This window comes from Helianthus annuus, chromosome 3 (assembly GCF_002127325.2).
Source record: "Helianthus annuus cultivar XRQ/B chromosome 3, HanXRQr2.0-SUNRISE, whole genome shotgun sequence".
In the NCBI taxonomy this organism is placed as follows: domain Eukaryota; kingdom Viridiplantae; phylum Streptophyta; class Magnoliopsida; order Asterales; family Asteraceae; genus Helianthus; species Helianthus annuus.
The window spans coordinates 128,126,797-128,142,089 of NC_035435.2; positions in this window are offsets into that span (position 1 = coordinate 128,126,797).

The window sequence follows — 15,293 nt, forward strand, 5'->3', positions numbered from 1 at the left end:
TAACTTGCCTTTCTTGCCAAAACGCATTACCCCTTTCTAGGGTGATACCTTCAGTAACACTTTGTCACCTACCTCGAATTTCAGAGGTTTACGCCTTTTATCTGCGTAGCTTTTATGCCTATCCCTGGCAGCTTTAAGACGATCACGTATCTGCACAATCTTATCTCTCATCTCCAGGACTATATCAGGTCCTCTTAGTTGGACATCTCCAACTTCTGCCTAGCAAACGGGCGTCCTACACTTTCTTCCAAACAAAGCTTCAAAAGGTGCAGCTTGAATACTGGAATGATAGCTATTATTGTATGAAAATTCAATCAGTGGAAGATCATCATCCCAATTTCCACCTAAATCGATAACACAAGCCCTTAACATATCCTCTAGCGTTTGAATTGTACGCTCGCTTTGACCATCCGTTTGAGGATGATACGCAGTGCTGAAGTTTAGTCGAGTGCCTAGGGATTGCTGAAAGCTTTTCCAAAAATGCGATGTATATCTCGTATCCCTATCAGAGATGATAGACACTGGCACTCCGTGAAGAGATACAATCTCGTCCACGTACAGCTGAGCTAACTTATCTGAGCTATGTGTTTCCTTAATAGGTAAGAAGTGGGCTGACTTAGTCAGTCTATCTATTATAACCCAAATAGTATCATTTCCTCGCTTTGTTTTTGGTAACTTAGTGATAAAATCCATAGTCACCATTTCCCACTTCCAGGTGGGAAGTTCAGGCTGTTGTAGCAAACCTGACGGCTTCTGGTGTTCTGCCTTAACTTGAGCACACGTCAGACATTTGGCCACATAAGTGGCTATAGATTTCTAAAAACCTATCCACCAGTAATCTGTCTTTAAATCCTGGTACATCCTGTCACTTCCAGGATGAACAGAATATTTGGAGCTATGGGCTTCTTGAAGGATAACGTCCCTGAGCCCTCCATAAATTGGAACCCATATTCGTCCATTCAATCTCATAATTCCATCCTTGCCATATGATAACTGTTCGGCAGTTACTCACAACTTTTCATTTGGATAGTTAGCTTCTAATACAGCTTCCTTCTGAGCGGTTAACAGCCTTTCATTCAAACTGTTCTTCAATTCAATGCTCTTGGCATTGATTCTAATGGGCTTAACCCTTTCCTTTCTGCTCAAAGCATCGGCGACCACATTCGCCTTACCTGGGCGGTATCGGATTTCACAATCATAATCATTCAGTGTCTCCATCCATCGGTGATGTTTCATGTTTAGATCCTTCTGGTTAAACAGATGTTGAAGGCTCTTGTGATCAGAATAGATCACACACTTGGTACCATATAAATAATGCCTCCAAAGTTTTAGTGCAAACACAACGGCACCCAATTCCAAATCGTGGGTGGTGTAATTCTTTTCGTGCACTTTTAATTGTCGAGAAGCATAGGCAATAACCTTTCCTTTCTGCATGAGCACACATCCCATACCAGTGTGCGATGCGTCCCAGTATACCACAAACTCTTCTATTCCATCAGGCAATGTCAACACAGGTGCATTGCTTAGCTTCTGTTTAAGGATATCAAAGGATTCTTGTTGCTTAAAACCCCAGTCAAATTTGATATTCTTGCGAGTTAATGAAGTTAGGGGTGCAGCAATCCTTGAAAAATTTTCAATAAAACGCCTATAATATCCTGCTAGACCCAAAAAACTACGAATCTCTGTGGGCGTCTTCGGCTCTTGCCAATTCATGATAGCTTCAATCTTAGCGGGATCCACCTAGATACCACGCTCGCTAACCACATGTCCAAGAAATTGGACTTCACGAAGCCAAAACTCACATTTTGAAAACTTGGCGTAGAGCTTTTCTTGTTGAAGTAGTTTAAGAATACAACGAAGATGTTTCTCATGGTCAGCCTGGTTCTTCAAATAAATAAGAATGTCATCAATGAAGACGATGACAAACTTGTCCAAGTAGGGTTTGCAAACGCGATTCATGAGATCCATGAATGCTGCTGGTGCATTAGTGAGCCCAAAAGGCATCACTAAGAACTCGTAGTGACCATAAGGAGTTCTGAATGCAGTCTTATGCACATCTTCATCTCTTACCTTCAGCTGATGGTAACCTGACCTCAAATCAATCTTGGAGAAGTAACCTTGCCCCTTGTAGTTGATCGAACAGATCGTCGATCTTGGGCAATGGATACCTATTCTTGATTGTAACCTTGTTCAGCTCTCGGTAATCAATGCATAATCGCATTGATCCATCCTTTTTCTTCACAAACAGAATCGGTGCTCCCCAAGGAGATGAGCTAGGTCAAATAAAACCTTTGGCCAACAAATCATCCAGTTGAGTCCTTAATTCTTTCATTTCAGTCGGTGCTAACCTGTAAGGTGCTCTTGCATCTGGCGCTGCTCCATGAATAATATCGATTCTGAACTCCACTTGTCTATCTGGAGGTAACCCAGGTAGTTCATCAGGGAATACTTCAGGATATTCAGAAATGACAGAGATGTCTTCAACCTTGGGCTTTGGTTCATCAATAGTTACTTGTGCCATGTAAATGGCACAACCCTTCTTCAAACACCTTGAAGCCTTAAGCATAGACACTTGCTTAGGCAACCCATACTGAGTATCTCCTTGTATGATAAGTGGCTCACCATACGGAGTCTTGATAACTACTTGCTACTTGTCACAAACAATCTGGGCTTGGTTATGAGATAACCAATCCATGCCTATCACTATGTCGAAACCAGCTAATTTCAAGGGAAGCAAAGATAATGGAAAGGAGTGGTTCCCAATGGATATAAAACATCCATCTAACACAGTTGAAGCAGTTTCTATGGTACCATTGGCTAATTCTACTTCATATTTTATGCTTAGGGTTTTAACAGGCAGATTTAAAAACTTATTATCAACAAATGACTATGTGAACCCGAATCAAATAATACCCTTGCATAAACATCATTGATAAGAAAGGTACCTGTTATCATGTTGTCATTCTGGATTGCTTCTTGAGCATTCATCTGAAAGACCCGAGCATTGGTCTTTTTACCTTCTTCAGGTTTCTTGGCATACTTTGGGCAATTAGACTTGATATGCCCCTTATCGTTACAGTTGTAACAAGTCGCATCCTTTATCTTCTTACAATCCAATGTCTTATGCTCACTAGACTTACAAATCCCACAAGCCCTAGGCTGCGATTGGATTTTGATTCATACATGCACTTTCCCAGATGGCGCTTCTTGCAGATCTTGCATTTGGGCTTCTCACCCGACTGTTGGTCATCTTTTCTAAATCCCGAACTCTTCTTGTGATCCGAGTTCCCTTTACGTTTCTTGTCTGAACGGTGTGAGTTATCATCCTCACCTTTCCTCTTCCTTTCATCAGAATGCCTAAGCGATCTCTGCCTGACCGCATCAAGGGTAAGAGATAATGACAAATCAGCTACAGACCTAAAGGTAGTCGGTCGAGACGCTTTCACACTAGCTTTGATCTCCGGGGCTAAACCCCTAATGAAACGGGCTATACGTTTTGGTTCTGGTGTCACCAAGTAAGGAACCAATCGAGACATGGTGTTAAAACTCGTGAGATATGCCTGACAGTCCAAGTTCTTCATAACCAATGTCAAAAAGTCAGTCTCGATCTTCTCAACTTCATGCCGAGGACAGAAATTCTCCTTGATCAAAGCAACAAACTGAGCCCAAGATAAGTTGTATAACGGAATCTTTCCAATAGCTTGGATTAAAGACCTCCACCAAGCTAGAGCCTCTCCCTTGAACGATTGTGATACATACTTCACAATATCTTGCTCTTCACACCCGCTAATATCAACCACTGTATCCATCTCGTCTAGCCACGTCATGCAATCAATGGCTGGCTCCTTTTCCCCCGGTGAAATCCCTGGGCTTGTAGGAGACGAAGTACTTATAGGAGCAGGTCTTTGTACGTGGCTCTTGATTGAGTACAATCTTCTTAGGTGGAACACTATGCTGATTTGAGGAGTGTTGAGCATCGTCCTTCTTTTACTCATGATTTTTAGAAGATGGCTTACTATGAGCCTCAGAGTGAGTCTTAGGGTGTGATTTGGAATGGGGTACTGATAAGGTGTTGCTATGTGTACCACTTGATTCCCTAAACTGCCTATCCACGGCTTTAGAAACAACATTATCAATCAATGCTCGAAGTTCTTCCCCAGTTATGTTGATTCTGGTAGTATCATGATTCTCTATAGGATGACTGTTGACTTCTTCAGATTCTGCCATGTAGCTTGATTGCTACATAAAATGATGACAATGATTTATTTAGAGGTCTATAACAGAATTGTCGTCTTGATAATTTATTAACCATGGTATTAATAAACCATATTGGTTAATTTGTTAAGCATATTCATTCAGGATTTTCATTATAATTATCCTCACTTATAATTAAAATATAATAATGGCACAAAAGGCCAAGTCACAAGGACAAATTTAAATTATAAGCCATGATCTTATAGGATCGAGGCATTAAGGCTTGATTCACAGTTCATCACCTTTTCTTGACAGGGAGTCGTAGACTACAACTGTCTTTAGTCTCAAAGGACATTAATTATGGCCCGTAGGCACTTCATCACTAACGGATGATTAAATGATATTTAAGAAAAAGAATTTGGAAGAATTCAATATAAGAATGACTTATGCGATTTTATCGAATCACATTTGCCAGGAGTGTTAACATGTTTTCAGATGTTAACAAGGATCTGGATCTTAACAAGGAGCTACCATCATGGCCCTGTCTTAAAATGACACATGGACTAGACTTTGCCTTTAAGATTTTATTTAATAATGACAGATCTTATAAAAGGAATGATATTTTTGATTTATTTCACATTTTATATTTATGCATATGATGACAAAATAAAATTTTAAAATTCAAACATTCCACTAAAATTAAAAGAGAGTACATATTTGCCCTAAGCAGGACTTTAACAGAAATAACTTGCCCACGCAGGGGCTAAACTGAAAATACAAGTACTCGCAGGGACTAGATACATAAATAGATGTCCACGCAGGGACTTAATTAAAAATTAAAAATTAAAGAAATACAAAACAAACAACTAAGGAATCTCAATGGTCCCTTTTGTTCTTCCCCTTGATTAAATTTGCCAAACCCTTAAGAAATCCCCGGTGGCTTCTACGCTCTTCTTGAACCTCCCGCTCCACCTGGCTCAACCTTTGAAGAATCTCCTGCTGCTGAAGTGGTTGGATCTGTGGTGGTTGCGGCTGCTGCTGCTGCAGAGGTTGAGGAGGTGGCGGGTATTGATACCCATAGGCCGGGTACCCAGTCTGATATGGGGCTCCGTAGGGCCCTTCAGGATGAAGAGCATTGTAGTTTGTCGCTATAAGGTACGGGTCAACATTGGGGGCATTGTAGTAATTGTAGCCAGAGTGACCTGGCTGCTCAAATGGGTTATACGCTGCTGCTCCAACGTAAGAAGGTATTGGGTTATCAAAACCAATATGTGGTAGTAATGGTGGTGCGACTGGCGCGGAGTTCACCTCGGAAACAGGGTTTGAAGACCCTCCCATATGCGGGTCTTCATACAGTGGCGGGTAGTGACTGCCACTGAAGGGTTGAGGGGTGCTGAAACAGAATCCCCCTCGCACGGACATCCGTGCGTTTGATCTTCTCTGCCTCGGTGGTTCCGGAGGCGGCTGCTGCTCTGGCGGCGGTGGCGGTGGTGGAGTGACCGCCTGAAAATGAGAATCCTCTGAGGGATCCTGCTGCTGCTGAGGTGCTGGGTTAAAAGGGGGAGTGAACTCCCAAGGGTACGAGGCAAACCTTGCTTCATAGCTATCCGGGCCTCGGTATGGTGAACCATGAAAGGACGATCCATCTGAAATTTCGATGGGATGCATCGGCGTCCCACTCGGTGGCATCTCCGGATCGGGGTCATCATCCATATCTATAGCCTGGTCACCGGAGAAGTGATCTTCTGGTCCCAATGGGTTAAAACCCATTGGTTCTTGCACCTGATTTGCCGGATTGAATCGGCTCTGAAAGTACGGGGTCGGGTCCTCGAAGGCACGGTGTGAACTCGGCCGTTGAAGTGGAAGGAAGGAATGGCGAGAAACGTTGGGTTCGTTCTCGGGCTGCGGCCCAAAAGAGTGATGGTACGAAGGTGAGGAGCTGAGCGAGACAGAACGCCTCGCAGGCTCTAAGTATATCCTCCAGTCTTCTTGGGGACTCGTGCTCAACGTCACTGAAGGAGTTCGCCGGTGAGATGGACCGACTTCATGGTCGTGGCTGGTGAAGATTGGGGCCTTACCGCCTCTTCCTCGTCCTCGAATACGTGGTGGCATCTTCTGTTCCTGTCAAACAAACAAAGGAAACAACCAAGAAAACAATAAAGGACAAATAAAAGATTAGGATTAGTCCTAAGTCCTTTTGCCTAGACTCGGAAGTCAAGGAATGTGCAACTGTGTCATTGAGATTAAACACAAAAGGCTAGTGTTTAATTCACACAACGCTGGCTCTGATACCAACCTGTCACACCCCATTATTTCCACGTATTACCGATGGGGAGTATCGTGACGTAGTTGATATCATCATAGTAAAAAATCACAGTTTAATGCACAACGGAAGTCTAAAAGTAAAATATTACAAACCGAATTGAAAGTAACAAAGTATTACAAACGGATTGTAAAAGGATCCACAGGCGGAACAAACAAAAGAAGATAATTGTTCAACATATTTTTAAGCGATAAAGCCTGCATAACTCTTTATTTAATTCACTCAGGAGTAGCCAGCCTATTCCACCTAGTACCTGCACTTAGCCTTTTGGAAAATACGCCAGTTTACACTGTTAAATACAATTAACTGACACTTTTGAAAATGTTTTAAGAAAATTGATTTAAATGCGCAAGGCACAAATAATCTTTTAAAACTTGGGATAATTATTTAAAAATAAACTTATAAAAGAATTATATGTCTGTTATACGTTCAGTAGCCCGGGCTGAATACCGGGTTAAAGATTAAGAGACACACCACATAATATATCCCACGGCGAGTTATTCTCGAACAGGCAGGTACATTAATTTACATACGCACCGGCAGGTGTATGCCTACACCCCGTGCTTAAGTCGTGCCCATTTCAATGAATGAGGCGAGGATATCCAGGACATGGTCATTAACCCCCCAAAGGCTTAAAACAAACAAAAACAGATTAAATGGGTTATCTCAAGGATTTAACCTTGATATGATTAAAAATTTGATACCCGACCAAGCGGTATTTAATATACCGTACCCCAAGCCCGTATAAGGGAAAATAAGTTAAAAGTATTTACCTGAGCAAATTATACAAATTTATCCCAGCCGTATACAATCAGCAAGTGCAAATATCTTTTACTGGGCTCTTAAATCTGGAACGAAGGTTTTTAATAGCCTATTAGATTCCTAACGGGTCTTACTTAAGTTTAAACTTAGACCGGTTAGTTTTAAAGGAAGATATATGGTTCAAAAAGCAAGATTAAGCGAAGAGCGGACCAGAGTGTGGTTTAGACCCGACAAGTTTTAAGACTTGTATAATATGGGTAAACTAAATTGAAGTAAAAATGATAAGGTTTGACCCGTTTCGGTCAATTTATGCAAACTAGTTACATAAACCGTGCCGAACGCGAAAAATGCATAACGGGTAACCAAAGAGTCATGTACAGGTTTCACAAGTTAATATGCCTTAAATATGTTGTGATATCAGTAGGATACCTTCCATTATGCCCAAAACGGATTTAAAATCAATTTATGCCCCGTAGGGGTATTTTGGTCATTTTAAAGGTTATAAAAGAGATCAAATACTAATATGAGGTTCTGGTCAAAATTGATCAGTAAAAATATTTATTTTTGCAGGTCATATCAGTAGGGTATTGCATATATTTGAAATTTATCATTTATAAACAAACTATGTACCGTAGGGGCATTTTAGTCATTTCACATAAGCTTTAAAGGTCAAATTTGGAAATCTGAGTTCAAAAATTTTTCTTACTATTAAAGTATAAAAATTTACTTAAAACATCAGTAGATATTAAGTCTTATATGTCAAAAATAGTTTTAATCCATATTATGCGTTTAAAACACGTAAAAAGTCGGTTTTAAGCGATCTTCAGGTTATATAAGGAAAGCTGAGATTTTTTTTAGTCCAGAAGGCTTAAAATATTTTATTTATCATATAAAATCAGTAGTAAAAGGTTCTGTATCAAAATGTTATGTAAAACTCATTTTATTAGCAAAAATGGTATAACCGTCAATTACCGAATCAAAGAAAGAACCCCATGTTATGATCAGTTTAAAAATTAATAAAAATCTTCAAAAATCCCAAAATATTATATTACATCAGTGAGTAAAAGGTTTGGTTTCAAAATTCGGGTTTAAATAGGCTTTATGCTAAATATGCCGTTTAATTAATAAAAAGCTTTCAAATTACGATATCGAGCATAACTCCTAATTTAGACCTCAAACTGATGTCAAATTTTTAGGACATGTTTATAAATCAGCAACAAAGGTTTTTATCCTCTCACATTTTCAAAAATCTTGTTTTAATGTCAAAAGGGCATAATGGTCAATTTTAGGCACTTAACGGAAACATGCAATGAACTAGGATTACAAAGGAACCACATTGTATAAACTCAGAGGGTTATACTAACATGTAATATGGTCCTAATGGAACCCTAAGGCATTTCTAAAACAAGCTAAATCGGGTCAGAACTGAAAGTCAAAGCAAAAATCTTCTTTTGCGACTTTCGGTTCCGAACCGAGCCTAAACTCAGAATTGTCGGGTTGAACATGCTTAGACATGTTCTTACATTATTTACCAAGTTATTTTAGTGTTAAAACAGGTTCCATAACTTCTACATTATCAGTTATGTGTTTATTTGCAAAAATAGCTTTCTGTTGACTTTTTAGTTTTAAGTTTGACCCGACAATTGACCAAGTTAGAGTGATAATCAGGGGGTTCCCTTTTAAGGACTTATTACCCACATAATTACCAACTCATAGCCACTTTCAATTCGAATAATGGCTGGACCATTAGTGATTAATCACTAAGTCAAAGCTTAATTACGACGACTTTGACTTTTGGTCATTAGACTAATAAAACTTGAACTAGGAAGGCTAAGAATGCTTACAAAGGCTCTTAGCGCGAATTAGGAGCTGAAGGAAACTTGCTTTAAGTCAAGAGAGCTACAGAGAGTGAGTTGTGAATAATTTTTGAAAGTGAGCACATGAACTATCATACAAGAACTCTTATATAGGAAATTCAAACTCACAAGATCAATCCAACAAAGTCTACAAGTGATTCCTGATCATCCCAGTTGTCCCCTATGCATGTAAAACCATTGGTTCAGTCCTTGAATTCGAAAACCACCATGCAAAGGCGGTGCAATAGGCTGTACAGGCATCTGTCCAATTTTTCTGCACCTGGCAGTCTTACGCGGCCCGCGTGAGGGTCAGATCCGGTCACCAAGTTTCAAATATTGCAATTTTAGTCCCTGGTCCATATAATCTTTATTTAACTTGCGTTTATTGCACTTTTAACCCCCAAACTTGATTTTTAAGGGTCTTGTATCTTTAAACATTTAACAATAGGCCTTCGGTTAGTTACGAGGCCACCCGAACGGTCTTGAAATGCAATATTAACGCATTTGGCCCTTATTACTTGTAATTACCGCTTTGCTTATTTATATGCGTCGAAACTCCACGAATTTAATATCCGTTATTCTTGGGATCAAAATAAATTATTACATTTTTTTTGGGATCGTTAAACGGTCACTCAGAGGTTACTTTCAACATGTTGACACTTTTAATCCCTATGTTTCACAAGATCCTTATTTTGAGCACAAACGACTTTTCAAGTTCGATAAATTATTCTTTAAAGAATACGAACGTCGCGTGAGGTCAATCAGAGGCACAAGAATGGCATGTTGACACTTTGGATCCCTTTATTCACCTATTTACATTGTTTGGCAACTTTAGTCCCTCAGAAATAATTTCTTACACGTTTAAAGCTCATGACACGTGTCTTTATTATACTGGTCGTGATTTTACGAGGTGTCACATCCTCTTTACGAGGTGTTACATGTGAATTAATGAAAACAATTTAATTTAATACTTGATACTATAACTAATAGAAAACAACGATAACATTTCGGTGAAGTAGACACTACGAATACAAGAATGATATGAGAAAAAGACCGCAAAATTTGTACCTTAGCTTATACAATAATAGCACAAAACTCAACACCGTCCTTAATCAACACCAACACGCAAGCCTACATATTCAAAATATTTTATAGTTAAGACTTGTTATTTAGTAATGTTGGTTCACTAATGAATAATCATTTAGTATGTCTACTACTGTCACAGTTTAACTAACTTCCATTTGCAATTTACTTAGTCTATTTTAAATTCGATCGAGCACTTGTATATTTATGGATTTGTTTTTTTTCTTTCAAAACTCTAATATGCATATATCCATGTTACATAACAAGAGTTTCGAGCCACATACATGCGTCATGTGTGTATATACAAATACTAGTATTAATCTCCTATTTGATTTACTTTATTTTTTTTGGTTTATAAGAAAATATTAAAATATATCTCTAGTGTTTTGAGTTAAATTTTAAAATGTCTTTGATTACTGTATTGTTTGACACATAAACTATATCCGGCCGGGGTGTTACAATTATCTTTCTGAAATATTCATCATTCTCTTGCTTGATAGGACGATGACAGTTATAGCCACATTTTCCATATTAAAGCAAACCAAATAAAAGTGATTATATTTAAGAATCGGGAAACATATTACACAATCATCCTTCAAACTCTTAAGAGATATTTTTTCGACCAAAAGAAACATAGCACTTCTGAACTTTTCCAGACGCTCAGAATCGCCATATTCAGTGTTACATAACACATCTACGACCTGCATCAAATGTAACATAAAACCAATACATTTTCATTGATAGTTCTAGATAAACTTTATTCATTAATAAATTAAATATTTGATAACACTTACAAAACAATCCACATGGCAGAATAGGCGCGACTTTGTTCCTTTAGTGATATTAGCTTCCTCAAAACTAAGAATTGAAGCAAAGCAACTGACAATCACGGCTCCAATCCATACAATAGGTTCCAAATATTTCATTTGAAAATGCATTAGCCCTATTACAGCTTCGGTTTCAAACACCCTTTGCTTGCACATTGTCCATAAAGTTGCACACTCGTACATTTCCAATATTCCTTATATGTACATTAGTAGGTACACTTGTGTTCACGGAATTATACACTTGTGTACAAGGAACTGTACATACGTGTGCAAGAGTTTGTAAAAGTTGTATAAAACAGTATGTAGACCGGTGTACAAGATTTAATACACAATGCACTAAACCTACATGGCATAGTGTAAAATATAACCTCTAAACTTGAGTATAGGATTCTAATAAACAAAAGTTTATATGTGTACTGAATACTTGTAAGTTCCTGTACACTGGTGTACAATTGTTCAATACACCTATACAAACACCATGATGTTTATAAATATAGTGTTCTCTAACCAAACTTTATGTGTATTGTAACCGGTAACATAAACAAATTGAAACCAACAAACAAACACGATACATATTTACGGTTTCTTAAGCATTGTAAATCCTTTATATGCTATGATACATATGTGAATACAAATTACAAATAGGTATTTCAATCAAATTCAAAGCATAATATAATATACCTTTCTTCTGTCCATCCCTTGTTTTTAAACCTTCTGACGTGCCCTTCTCAAGAACAACACATTTGTTGAAACTAAGTTTGTAGCATTCAAGTATTAGCAATATAACTTCGCTATTTGGATAACGTGTCATAAGTTGGTTTATCGCCCTATCGAGCTTAAATTTCAAAGATTCGACCTCTTTGCACATCCCAAAAATGCTAGAAACACAATCCTTCACATTAAAAAATTTGAAAAAATGTCACAAATTTACTTATGATATTTACTATATAGCAAATCAGAATTAAGTACGTAGCAAACAAATGATGAATTGTTCATTCATACCTCTACTGAAACTCCATCAAAACAAATAGGGTCGGTTTCATCATCTCTCTTAGATAAATCAACAACCTCGTCATCACTTTTGATATTGTACTCTACATCATCTTTGTACAACTCTTTTATCTCCCCCAGTACAACTCTTGATCTTTCCTCGTGGTAATCATATCATGGGTCCAAAAAACTTATAGGAGGTTTTGTACGTTCAGTGTCAAAACCTGCACACGTCGTGAAGTCGAGATACAACAACTACATATTCAATACGAAAAACAATTAGATGTCATTATCCAAAAATAAGTAAACAAGTGTATAACCTGTTCAAATAAACAACAACATACAATGTTACTTAGTATACATACACTTAAAAAATACCCAACTGTATTTTAAACTAAATTCAATTATCTAATGTATTAAAACAAAGAATAGTGTAATATATCACCAAAAATGTGAGCGAGCCTCTGAAGTATGAGTCATTATCACATCTAACCCAGTCACTTTTACATACCCTTACAACATCAAAAATAAATTGACACAAATCATGCTCTTTAAACTCTTTTTCGAGACAAACCATTCAAGCATTGTGTACATCATGCTTCCATTATTCACACAAGTAATCACAGTGGATATGAAAAGCTTCACAAAGTCTAGCTTGAACATTGCTTCATCTTCATAAGCATCCTCCCTAATCGTATCCACTATGTTTTTAAAACTAATTGGAACCTTATCAAACCTTGCGACCCATTTATCTTTCAACTGATGCCCCCTCTCTCTTTGCTATCCTTTGCTACCCTAGTCACACCAAATGTACTCCTAAAATTTTCCTAATAGAATCTATGACGACGTTTATATATCTATCCCCTAGGTTTATTCTCATGTTCTCCGTATCTAGCATATCAACCACATAATGACCTAGGGATGCCGTGATTTCACTAAGCTTTAAACTTAGTATTTTCCCAAAACCCATCTAGCTCACCACATTTCGTCGCCATGTTTTCATCTTACAAACCGCTTCAAACTGTTTATTGGGCAAGTTCTAATGCCTGGTAAGTCATCAATTCACATCAACCTTAGCACGTCTATTAGATTTCGCCTTGGGGTTCCAATGGCCAACGATTGTGAAAGAATCCGAACTGTAATAAAAAGATTGAAGAGAAAATTTTTGGCAGAAGATGATGATGATATTAACGATACTCCTCTACCAACACTTAGCAGTTGGGTGATGCATGTAGAAGCAGGAACAGTTAAAGTGACTTATCAACACGTGGTGCAATATTCATTGCCAATGGAGGAAATGTTGAAGACAGGGAGGCTATCTCTCATTGAACAACTCTATGATTTAGCACCTTCGAATGATCCAAAATCCAGGGATGCACTGATATTCAAGAATAGGCCGCAGCAAAGAAGAGACGAGCTAATGGCGTTATACGCCAATTTAAAATTTGATGATGATGAATCTGAAGAAAGTGATGAACAAAGCGATGGGTACATCTCTGATGTAATCCTATCCACCGAAGACTATTAGTTTATTTTGATTTCGAATTATTGTAATTTTATAAAATATTAATCTTTGGTAATCTATTATTAACAAAAAGACCCAAAATGCCAAAAAAATGACCTGGAAAACGCCATAACGCCAAAAAAATTAACTATGTGACACAAAAAGAATTAATTCAACGAGAAGAAATATGGGAAAAACAGTAAAACGCCAAAGTAATTAATGATTCTAGTTAACGCCAAAATTATCTTGCACGCCAAAAATGAAGCAGCATGTCACACGCAAAAATCGAGAAAGGAGAAGAATATTGAAAAGACAAATATATATATAGGGCCAGGATCATTTCAGAACCATAAATATTTACAGAACTCGCAGAACTCCTAATAAACAATCTTTTTATTTATATATTTTTATGTTTAGGATAATTTTATCATTTATTATGTGTATTTTTACGATTACATACATGTTAAGAGTAATTTTATCATTTTTATATGTAATTTTATAATTACACATATGTAAACTAGTTCTTTTACATATATGTAATTAGTTATGACACATATATATAATTTTGGCAATCAAACATATGTAAACTACTTTTAACATGTATGTAATCAAAGAAAGACATATAATAGATGATAAAAAGATCCTAAATACAAAAACTTATATATAAAATGATTGTTTATTAGGAGTTCTGAAAATTCTGTAGTTATTTAGAGTTCTGAAATGAACTCAACCCTATATATATAGGGGAATGTTCAAATGAAAACAACTAGTTATCGCGAAAACTCGAAAACTAATTAAAAAAGCCTAAAAAATATACCAATTTTTTTTGTATTTTTTTTGCATACCAATTTTCGCTATTTAAATTATATAAAAAAAACTATTTTCAAAAAAAAAAAATTGTAGTGCACATGTGTAATAGTACACATGTGTATGTGTACTACACATGTGAATTATTACACATGTGCACTACAAGTTTTCTTTTTTTGAAAAAAAGTTTTTTTTATATATAAAAAAACTAGCGATTTTAATAAAAAAATTGAAAAAAAATTGTGTGTTTTTAGGCTTTTTTTAGTTAGTTTTCGAGTTTTCACGATAAAAGTGGTTTTCATTTGAACCATCCCTTATACATATAGATATAAATATATATATAGGGTAAGGTTCATGTGAGAACCACCTTTATTGCGAAAACCGCGAGAACCAATTTGAACACAACCTAAAATAGCTAAAAAAACCTAACCCCCACCCCCTAAGCTAAATGCTAAAAACTAAAACCCCTAAAAAACCTAAAAAAACCTAACCCCCCCCCCAAAAAAAAAAACCTAAAACCCCCTCCCCCACCCTCCAAAAACCTAACCCCCCCCCCCCAAGCTAAAATGCTAAAAACTAAACCCCCAAAAAACCTAAAAAAATCTAAAAAATTCAAAAAAAAATCTAAATTTTTTTATGTTAAAATCGCTACTTTTCGTAGCAAAAAAAAAAAAAATAAAAAAAAAATTTTTAATTTTTTTTGCTACTAAAAGTAGTGATTTTTATATAAAAAATTTTGTGTGTTTTTTAGCTATTTTTAGGCATTTTTGGTTGTGTTCATATTGGTTCTCGCGGTTCTCGTAATAAAGGGTGGTTTCTAATGGATCTTAGTCCTATATATATATATGCGGTTCTCGCAATAAAAGGTGGTTCCTAACGAATCTTTGTCCTATATATATATATATATATATATATATATATATATATATATATATATATATATATAT